Source organism: Bos grunniens, chromosome 7 (assembly GCF_055505025.1).
Source record: "Bos grunniens cultivar Pamir isolate PY7600 chromosome 7, Bosgru_T2T1.0, whole genome shotgun sequence".
In the NCBI taxonomy this organism is placed as follows: Eukaryota; Metazoa; Chordata; class Mammalia; order Artiodactyla; family Bovidae; genus Bos; species Bos grunniens.
In genome coordinates, this window is record NC_141171.1 from 80,596,858 (window position 1) to 80,607,374 (window position 10,517).

A 10,517-nucleotide genomic window follows, 5' to 3' on the forward strand; every position below is an offset into this window, starting at 1 on the left:
CAAGTTTTTTGCATACATCTATTACAGTAATGGAAATAAAAGCAAAGATAAACAAATTGGACCTAATTAAACTTCAAAGCTTTTGTATCAAAAAGGAAACCACACACACACAAAAAAAGACAAACTGTGGAATGGGAGAAAATATTTGCAATCAATGTGACTGACAAGGGATTAATTTCTCAAATATAAAAACAGTTCGTACATCTCAATATCCAAAAAACAAACAATCCAATTAAAACATAGGCAGAGGACCAAAATAGACATTTCTCCAAAGAAGTCATACCGATGACCAAAAGGCACATGAAAAGAGTTCAACATCACTATTCAGTTCAGTCGCTCAGTCGTGTCCGACTCTTCACGACCCCATGAATTGCAGCATGCCAGGCCTCCCTGTCCATCACCAACTCCCAGAGTTCACTCAAACTCATGTTCATCGATTCAGTGATGCCATCCAGCCATCTCATCCTCTGTCATCCCCTTCTCCTCCTGCCCCCAATCCCTCCCAGCATCAGAGTCTTTTCCAATGAGTCAACTCTTCGTATGAGGTGGCCAAAGTACTGGACTTTCAGCTTTAGCATCATTCCTTCCAAAGAAATCCCAGGGCTGATCTCCTTCAGAATGGACTGGTTGGATCTCCTTGCAGTCCAAGGGACTCTCAAGAGTCTTCTCCAACACCACAGTTCAAAAGCATCAATTGTTCAGCGCTCAGCCTTCTTCACAGTCCAACTCTCACATCCATACATGACCACTGAAAAAACCATAGCCTTGACTAGACGGACCTTTGTTGGCAAAGTAATGTCTCTGCTTTTCAATATGCTATCTAGGTTGGTCATAACTTTTCTTCCAAGGAGTAAGCGTTTTTTAATTTCATGGCTGCAGTCACCATCTGCAGTGATTTTGGAGCCCCCAAAAATAAAGTCTGACACTGTTTCCCCATCAACTTGCCATGAAGTGATGGCACCAGATGCCATGATCTTTGTTTTCTGAATGTTGAGTTTTAAGCCAACTTTTTCACTCTCCTCTTTCACTTTCATCAAGAGGCTTTTTAGTTCCTCTTCACTCTCTGCCATAAGGGTGGTGTGATCTGCATATCTGAGGTTATTGATATTTCTCCTGGCAATCTTGATTCCAGCTTGTGCTTCTTCCAGTCCAGCGTTTCTCATGATGTACTCTGCACAGAAGTCAAATAAGCAGGGTGACAACATACAGCCTTGATGTACTCCTTTTCCTATTTGGAACCAGTCTGTTGTTCCATGTCCAGTTCTAACTGTTGCTTCCTGACCTGCATACAGATTTCTCAAGAGGCAGGTCAGGTGGTCTGGTATTCCCATATCTTTCAGAATTTTCCACAGCTTATTATGATCCACACAGTCAAAGGCTTTGACATAGTCAATAAAGCAGAAATAGATGTTTTTCTGGAAATCTCTTGCTTTTTCGATGATCCAGCGGAGGTTGGAATCTGATCTCTGGATCCTCTGCCTTTTCTAAAACCAGCTTGAACATCAGGAAGTTCACGGTTCACATATTGCTGAAGCCTGGCTTGGAGAATTTTGAGCATTACTTTACTAGCATGTGAGATGAGTGCAATTCTGCGGTAGTTTGAGCATTCTTTGGCATTGCCTTTCTTTGGGATTGGAATGAAAACTGACCTTTTCCAGTCCTGTGGCCACTGCTGAGTTTTCCAAATTTGCTGGCATATTGAGTGAAGCACTTTCACAGCATCATCTTTCAGGATTTGGAATAGCTCAACTGGAATTCCATCACCTCCACTAACTTTGTTCATAGTGATGCTTTCTAAGGCCCATTTGACTTCACATTCCAGAATGTCTGGCTCTAGGTCAGTGATCACACCATTGTGATTACCTGGGTCGTGAAGATCTTTTTTGTACAGTTCTTCTGTGTATTCTTGCCACCTCTTCTTAATATCTTCTGCTTCTGTTAGGTCCATATCATTTCTGTCCTTTACCGAGCCCATCTTTGTATGAAATGTTCCCTTGGTATCTCTAATTTTCTTGAAGAGATCTCTAGTCTTTCCCATTCTGTTGTTTTCCTCCATTTCTTTGCATTGATTGCTGAGGAAGGCTTTCTTATCTCTTCTTGCTATTCTTTGGAACTCTGCATTCAGATGCTTATATCTTTCCTTTTCTCCTTTGCTTTTCACTTCTCTTCTTTTCATAGCTATTTGTAAGGCCTCCCCAGACAGCCATTTTGCTTTTCTGCATTTCTTTTCCATGGGGATGGTCTTGATCCCTGTCTCCTGTACAATGTCACAAACCTCATTCATCACACGCTAGTAAAGTAATGCTCAAAATTCTCCAAGCTAGGCTTCAGCAATACGTGAACCGTGAACTTCCAGTTGTTCAAGCTGGTTTTAGAAAAGGCAGTGGAACCAGAGACCAAATTGCCAACATCTGCTGGATCATCGAAAAAGCAAGAGATTTCCAGAAAAACATCTATTTTTGCTTTATTGACTATGCCAAAGCCTTTGACTGTGTGGATCACAATAAACTGTGGAAAATTCTGAAAGAGATGGGAATACCAGACCACCTGACTTGCCTCTTGAGATATCTGTACGCAGGTCAGGAAGCAACAGTTAGAACTGGACATGGAACAACAGACTGGTTCCAAATAGGAAAAGGAGTACATCAAGGCTGTATGTTGTCACCCTGCTTATTTAACATATGCAGAGTACATCATGAGAAATGCTGGGCTGGAAGAAGCACAAGCTGGAATCAACATCACTATTAGAGAAATGCAAATCAAAACTACAATGAGTTACTCCTTCACATCAGTCAGAATGAACATCATTAAAGAGTCTACAAATAACAAATGCAGGAGAGGATGTGGAGAAAATGGAACTCTCTTACCCTGTTGACTGGAATGTAAATTGTTGAAATCACTATGGAGAACAGTATGGAGCTTCCTTAATAGTCTAGAAATAGAGTTACTATATGAACCAGCAATCCCATTCCTGGGCATATATCTGGAAAAGACAAAAACACTAATTCAAAGAGATACATACATCCTGATGTTTATACCAGTACTATTTACAATAGTCACGATATGGAAGCAACCTAAATGACTGTCAACAGATGAATGGATAAAGAGGATGTAGTATATATATACAATGGGATATTGCTCAGCCATTAAAAAGAATGAAATACTGCCATTTGTAGCAACATGGATGGACCCAGAGATTTCATACTAAGTAGTCAAACTCAAACATCATATGATATCATTTATATGTGGATTCTAAAAAAAATGATACAAATGAACTTATTTACAAAACAGAAATTGACTCACAGACAAGGAAAACAAATTTATGGTTATCAGCGGGGAAAGGAGAGAGGATAAATAAAAAAGAAAATGAGAAGGAAACGGGAAATGACCATAAAAGGAAGAAAATGTCACATGAGGAAATGTGGTCTGATATTATCCAGTTTTCCAAATTTGCTGGCATATTGAGTGCAGCACTTTCACAGCATCATCTTTTAGGATTTGAAATAGCTCAACTGGAATTCCATCATCTCCACTAGCTTTGTTCATAGTGATGCTTCCTAAGGCCCGCTTGACTTCGCATTCCAGGATGTCTGGCTCTAGGTGAGTGATCATACCATCGTGATTATCTGGGTCGTGAAGATCTTTTTTGTACAGTTCTTCTGTATATTCTTGCCACCTCTTCTTAATATCTTCTGCTTCTGTTAGGTCCATATCATTTCTGTCCTTTATCGAGCCCATCTTTGTATGAAATGTTCCCTTGGTATCTCTAATTTTCTTGAAGACCTCTCTAGTCTTTCCCATTCTATTGTTTTCCTCTATTTCTTTGCATTGATCACTGAGGAAGGCTTTCTTATCTCTCCTTGCTATTCTTTGGAACTCTGCATTCAGATGGGTATATCTTTCCTTTTATCCTTCACTTTTGGCTTCTCTTCTTTTCACAGCTATTTGTAAGGCCTCCGCAGACAGTCATTTTGCTTTTTTGCATTTCTTTTTCTTGGAGATGATCTTGCTTCCTGTCTCCTGTACAATGTCACAAACCTCCATCCATAGTTCATAAGCACTCTGTCTAATACATCTAGTCCCTTAAATCTATTTCTTACTTCCAGTGTATAATCATAAGGGATTTGATTTAGGTCATACCTGAATGGTCTAGTGGTTTTCCCTACTTTCTTCAATTTCAGTCTGAATTTGGCAATAAGGAGTTCATGATCTGAGCCGCAGTCAGCTCCTGGTCTTGTTTTTGTTGACTGTATAGAGCTTCTTCACCCTTGGCTGCAAAGAATATAATCAATCTGATTTCGGTGTTGATCATCTGGTGATGTCCATGTGTAGAGTCTTCTCTTATGTTGTTGGAAGAGGGTGTTTGCTATGTCCAGTGCGTTTTCTTGGCAAAACTCTATTAGTCTTTCCCCTGCTTCATTCTGTATTCCAAGGCCAAATTTGCCTGTTACTCCAGGTGTTTCTTTACTTCCTACTTTTGCATTCCATTCCCCTATTATTAAAAGGACATCCTTTTTAGGTATTAGTTCTAGAAGGTTTTGTAGGTCTTCATAGAACTGTTCAACTTCAGCTTCTTCAGCATTACTGGTAGGGGCATAGACTTGGATTACCGTGATACTGAATGGTTTGGCTTCGAGACGAACGGAGATCATTCTGTTGTTTTTGAGACTGCATCCAAGTACTGCATTTCTGACTCTGTTGATTATGATGGCTACTCAATTTTTTCTAAGGGATTCTTGCCCACAGTAGTAGGTATAATGGTCATCTGAGTTAAATTCACCCATTACAGTCCATTTTAGTTCGCTGATTCCTAAAATGTCTATGTTCACTCTTGGCATCTCCTCTTCGATCACTTCCAATTTGCCTTGACTCATGGACCTAACATTCCAGGTTCCTATGCAATATTGCTCTTTACAGTATCGGGACTTGCTTCCATCACCAGCCACATCCACAACTGGGTGTTGTTTTTCATTTGGCTCCATCCCTTCATTCTTTCTGGAGTTATTTCTCCACTGATCTCCAGTAGCATACTGGGCACCTAGTGACCTGGAGAGTTCATCTTTCAGTGTCCTATCTTCTTGCCTTTTCCTACTGTTCATGGGGTTCTCAAGGCAGGAATACTGAAGTGGTTTGCTGTTCCCTTCTCCAGTGGACCACACTCTGTCAGACCTCTCCACCATGACCTGCCCATCTTGGGTGGCCCCACACGGCATGGCTTAGTTTCACTGAGTTAGACAAGGCTGTAGTCATGTGATCAGATTGGCTAGTTGTCCATGACTGTAGTTTCAGTCTGTCTGCCCCGTGATCCCCTCTCTCAGTGCCACCGTCTTACCTGGGTTTTATCTTCTTGCCTTTTCCTACTGTTCATGGGGTTCTCAAGGCAGGAATACTGAAGTGGTTTGCTATTCTCTTCTCCAGTAGACCACATTTTGTCAGAACTCTCCACCATGACCCGTCCGTCTTAGGTGGCCCTACACAGCATGGCTCATAGTTTCATTGAGTTAGACAAGGCTGTGGTCCATGTGATTAGATTGGTTAGTTTTCTGTGATGGTGGTTTCCAGTCTGTCTGCCCTCTGATGGAGAAGGATAAGAGGCTTATGAAAGCTTCCTGATGGGACAGATTGACCGAGGGGGATACTGGGTCTTGTTCTGATGGGCAGGGCCATGCTCAGTAAATCTTTAATCCAATTTTCTGTTGATGGGTAGAGCTATGTTCCCTCGCTGCTGTTTACCTGGGGCCAAACTATGGTAGAGGTAATGAAGATAATGGTAACCTCCCTCAAAAGATCCCAGGCATGTACTGCCACAGTCCATGCCCCACACCTGTAGCAGGCCACCACCGACCCACGCCTTTGCCAGAGAGTTTTGGACACCCACAGGAAAGTCCGCTGTGGGGTCACTATTCCTTTCTCCTGGGTCCTGGTGCACAAGGTTCTGTTGTGCCCTCCAAGAGTCTATTTCCCAGTCCTATGTAAGTTCTGGCAGCTCTATGGTGGGGTTAATGGCGACCTCCAACAAGAGGACTTATACCATACCCACATCCAGAGCCCCTGGAAAAGGTCAGTTTTCATTCAAATCCCAAAGAAAGGCAATACCAAAGAATGCTCAATCTACCGCACAATTGCACTTATCTCACACACTAGCAAAGAACAATATGTGAACCGTGAACTTCCACATGTTCAAGATGGTTTTAGAAAAGGCATGGGAACCAGAGATCAAATTGCCCACATTCACTGGATCATCAAAAAAGAGAGTTCCAAAAAAAACATCTACTTCTGCTTTATTGACTATGACAAAGCCTTTGACTGTGTGGATCACAAACAAACTGTGGAAAATTCTGAAAGAGATAGGAATACCAGACCACCTGACTTGCCTCTTGAGATATCTGTATGCAGGTCAGGAAGCAACAGTTAGAACTGGACATGGAAAAACAGATTGGTTCCAAATAGGAAAAGGAGTATGTCAAGGCTCTATATTGTCACCCTGCTTATTTAACATATACAGAGTACATCATGAGAAACACTGGGCTGGAGGAAGCACAAGCTGTAATCAAGATTGCCAGGAGAAATATCAATAACCTCAGATATGCAGATGACACCATCCTTATGGCAGACAGTGAAGAAGAACTAAAGAGCTTCTTGATGAAAGTGAAAGAGGAGAGTGAAAAAGCTGGCTTAAAGCTCAACATTCAGAAAACTAAGATCATGGCATCCGGTCCCATCACTTCATGGCAAATAGATGGAGAAACAGTGGCAGACTTTATTTTCTTGGGCTCCAAAATCATTGCATATGGTGACTGCAGCCATGAATAAAAAGACGCTTGCTTCTTGGAAGAAAAGTTATGACCAGCCTAGACAGCATGTTAAAGAGCAGAGATGTTACTTTGCTGACAAAGGTCCATCTAGTCAAGGCTATGTTTTTTCCAGTAGTCATGTATGGATGTGAGAGTTGGACTGTAAAGGAAGCAGAGCACAGAAGAATTGATGCTTTTGAACTGAGGTGTTTGAGAAGACTCCTGAGAGTCCCTTGGACTGCAAGGAGATCCAACCAGTACATCCTAAAGGAAGTCAGTCCTGAATGTTCATTGGAAGGACTGATGCTAAAACTCCAATACTTTCGCCACCTGATGCAAATAACTGAATCACTGGAAAAGACCCTGATGCTGGGAAAGATTGAAGGCAGGAGGAGAAGAGGACGACAGAGGATGAGATGGTTGGATGGCATCACTGACTCAATGGACATGAGTTCACTGGCTTGGAGAAGCCTGGCTTGGAGAATTTTGAGCATTACTTTGCTAGTGTGTGAGATGAGTGCAATTGTGCGGTAGTTTGAGGCTTCTTTGGCATTGCCTTTCTTTGAGATTGGAATGAAAAGTGACCTTTTCCAATGCTGTGGCCACTGCTCAGTTTTCCAAATTTGCTGGCATACTGAGTGTAGCACTTTCACAGCATCATCTTTTAGGATGTGAAATAACTCAACTGGAATTCCATCACTTCCACTAGTTTTGTTCTTAGTGATGCTTCCTAAGGCCCGCTTGACTTCGCTTTCCAGGATGTCTGGTTCTAGGTGAGTGATCACACCGTCATGATTATCTGGGTCATGAAGATCTTTTTTGTATAGTTCTTCTGTGTATTCTTGCCACCTCTTCTTAATATCTTCTGCTTCTGTTAGGTCCATACCATATCTATCCTTTATTGTGCCCATCTTTGCATGAAATATTCCTTTGGTATCTCAAATTTTTTTGAAGACCTCTCTAGTCTTTCCCACTCTATTGTTTTCCTCTATTTCTTTGCATTGATCACTGAGGAAGGCTTTCTTATCTCTCCATGCTATTCTTTGGAACTCTGCATTCAGATGCTTATATCTTTCCTTTTCTCCTTTGCCTTTCGCTGCTCTTCTTTTCACAGCTATTTGTAAGGCCTCCTCAGGCAACCATTTGGCCTTTTTGCACTTTTTTTTTCTTGGGAATGGTCTTGATCCCTGCCTCCTGTATGATGTCACGAACCTCCATCCACAGTTCTTCAGGCTCTCTATCAGATCTAACCCCTTGAATGTATTTGTCACTTCCACTGTATAGTTGTAAGGGATTTGATTTATGTCACTGAATGGTCTAGTGGTTTTCCCTACTTTCTTCAACTTAAGTCTGAATTTAGCAATAAGGTTCATGATCTGAGCTACAGTCAGCTCCCGGTCTTGTTTTTGCTGACTGTATAGCACTTCTCCATCTTTGGCTGCAAAGAATATAATCAATCTGATTTTGGTGTTGACCATCTAGTGATGTCCATATGTAGAGTCATCTCTTGTGTTGTTGGAGGAGGGTGTTTGCTATGACCAGTGTGTTCTCTTGGCAGAACTCTATTAGCCTTTGCTCTAATTGTATTCCAAGTCCAAATTTGCCTGTTACTCCAGGTGTTTCTTGACTTCCTACTTTTGCATTCCAGTCCCCTCTAATGAAAAGCACATCTTTTTTGGGTGTTAGTCCTAGAAGGTCTTGTAGGTCTTCATAGAACTGTTCAACTTCAGCTTCTTCAGCATTACTGTTCAGGGCATAGACTTGGATTACTGTTATATTGAATGGTTTGCCTTAGAAACGAACAGAGGTCACTGTGTTGTTTTTGAGATTGCATCCAAGTACTGCATTTCTGACTCTGCTGACTATGATGACTACTCCATTTCTTCTAAGTGATTCTTGCCCATTGCTGCTACTGCTAAGTCACTTCAGTCATGTCCGACTCTGTGCAGCCCCATAGATGGCAGCCCACCAGGCTCCTCTGTCCCTGGGATTCTCCAGACAAGAACATTGGAGTGGGTTGCCATTTTCTTCTCCAATGCATGCATGCACGCTAAGTTGCTTCAGTCGTGTCTGACTCTGTGCAACCCTATGGACAGCAGCCCAACAGGCTCCTCTGTCCACAGGATTTTCTAGGCAAGAATACTGGAGTGGGTTGCCATTTCCTTCTCCGTTTCCTTGCCCACAGTAGTTGATATAATGGTCATCTGAGTTAAATGCACCCATTCCAGTCCATTTCAGTTCACTGATTACTAAAATGTCGATATTCAGTCTTGCCATCACCTGTTTGACCACACATTGGTGATTAAAATATCCAGTCTAGGAAGACACATGTCACTTCACACAGTTCATCAGCCTGAATCATTCACCTGGACCTATTCAACCACAAGGGAACCAGAAGGTACTCTGCCATCACATGTACAGAAGAGATAAGAACTAGAAATATTTGGTAAAGATTTCTGACCCCCTCAACAAGAAAGCTTGTGTCATGATGTTGAAGCTGTATCCGACTTGAGCTCTGGGCAGGACTGTACCATGATATATCACCTCTAAGACAGTATCCAGATACAAGTGCTCATCAATCATTTTGGGTGTATTTCTCTCTGATGATTCATAGTCATACAATATATTATATGCAGAGATTGCATAATGAATATAAAGTAATTGGTTGGCTCAGTTATGAATTCAGCAATTCTTTTTAAAAGGAACTATTCCATTTTTCCTCTTGGATTATTAAAGTAATACGTCCTCATTATTAAAAAAAAAAAAACTTGGAAAATAATGGAATACTCGAAAGAAGAGGGAGAAATCACCCATAATTTCACCTTCCAAAAATAGAGTTAATATTTTAGTGGAATTCCTTCCAAATGTTTTCTATGTATGTTTAAAAACTAGCTGTCATGATCACCAAAACGATAACTATTTCTTCATTGGTGCCCTTGTTCGGAATAGCTGATCTAACTGGCCCTAACTAGCCAACAATTTTTTTTTAAGATGTTTCAGCTCGTTTCCTTGTAACATTGGTATTTTAGCATGGCAATATAGCACTTAAATGCTAATCAGTAACTAACTGTTGCAGGTCACATTCTGTATTTTGGAGCAATGAATCCCTAGTTTAAAAATTGCTTGTTAGTCTCAGACCAGCCTTAAAACAAATGAATAATTATAGTAGTTATTTTTATATGTTTCTGGTATTTTCTCCACCCAGTTTACTTATGAAAAGGGAACAGCCTTTGGAAGTTCAAATTAGAATGAAATTTAAGCCACTTAAAATAATCAAGATTCTAGTTATGTTTCAAAATAATAAAAACTGGTGATGAGCCAAGTAATGACTAGTCTAAGGAATAAATTAACCAAATATGTTAGAACTAGGATTATGGCTTTTCCGGAGTCCATTTAGTTATAAACTAGACTCTTTAGGTGAAAATATTTCAGTAATTATTACTCAACTTTTTCCAGGGACTGTTTTTCCTTAATATTTTTTCTGGCATTGCATTTGATGTGTAGATTTCTTTATTTCAACCAACAAAGAAAAGTCGGCCAAACATCTACACAGAGCTCTTGTAATTTTACTATACTGCAGCAATCTTTCAGCTGTTTATGTTAATAAATGAAAGAATAACACAATGGATTGTGAACTTCTTCAGGGAAAAAATCATAAATTATCCATCTTTATAATCCTTACAACTCCTAGCAAAATGCACTTTATAGAGGAAACACCCATAA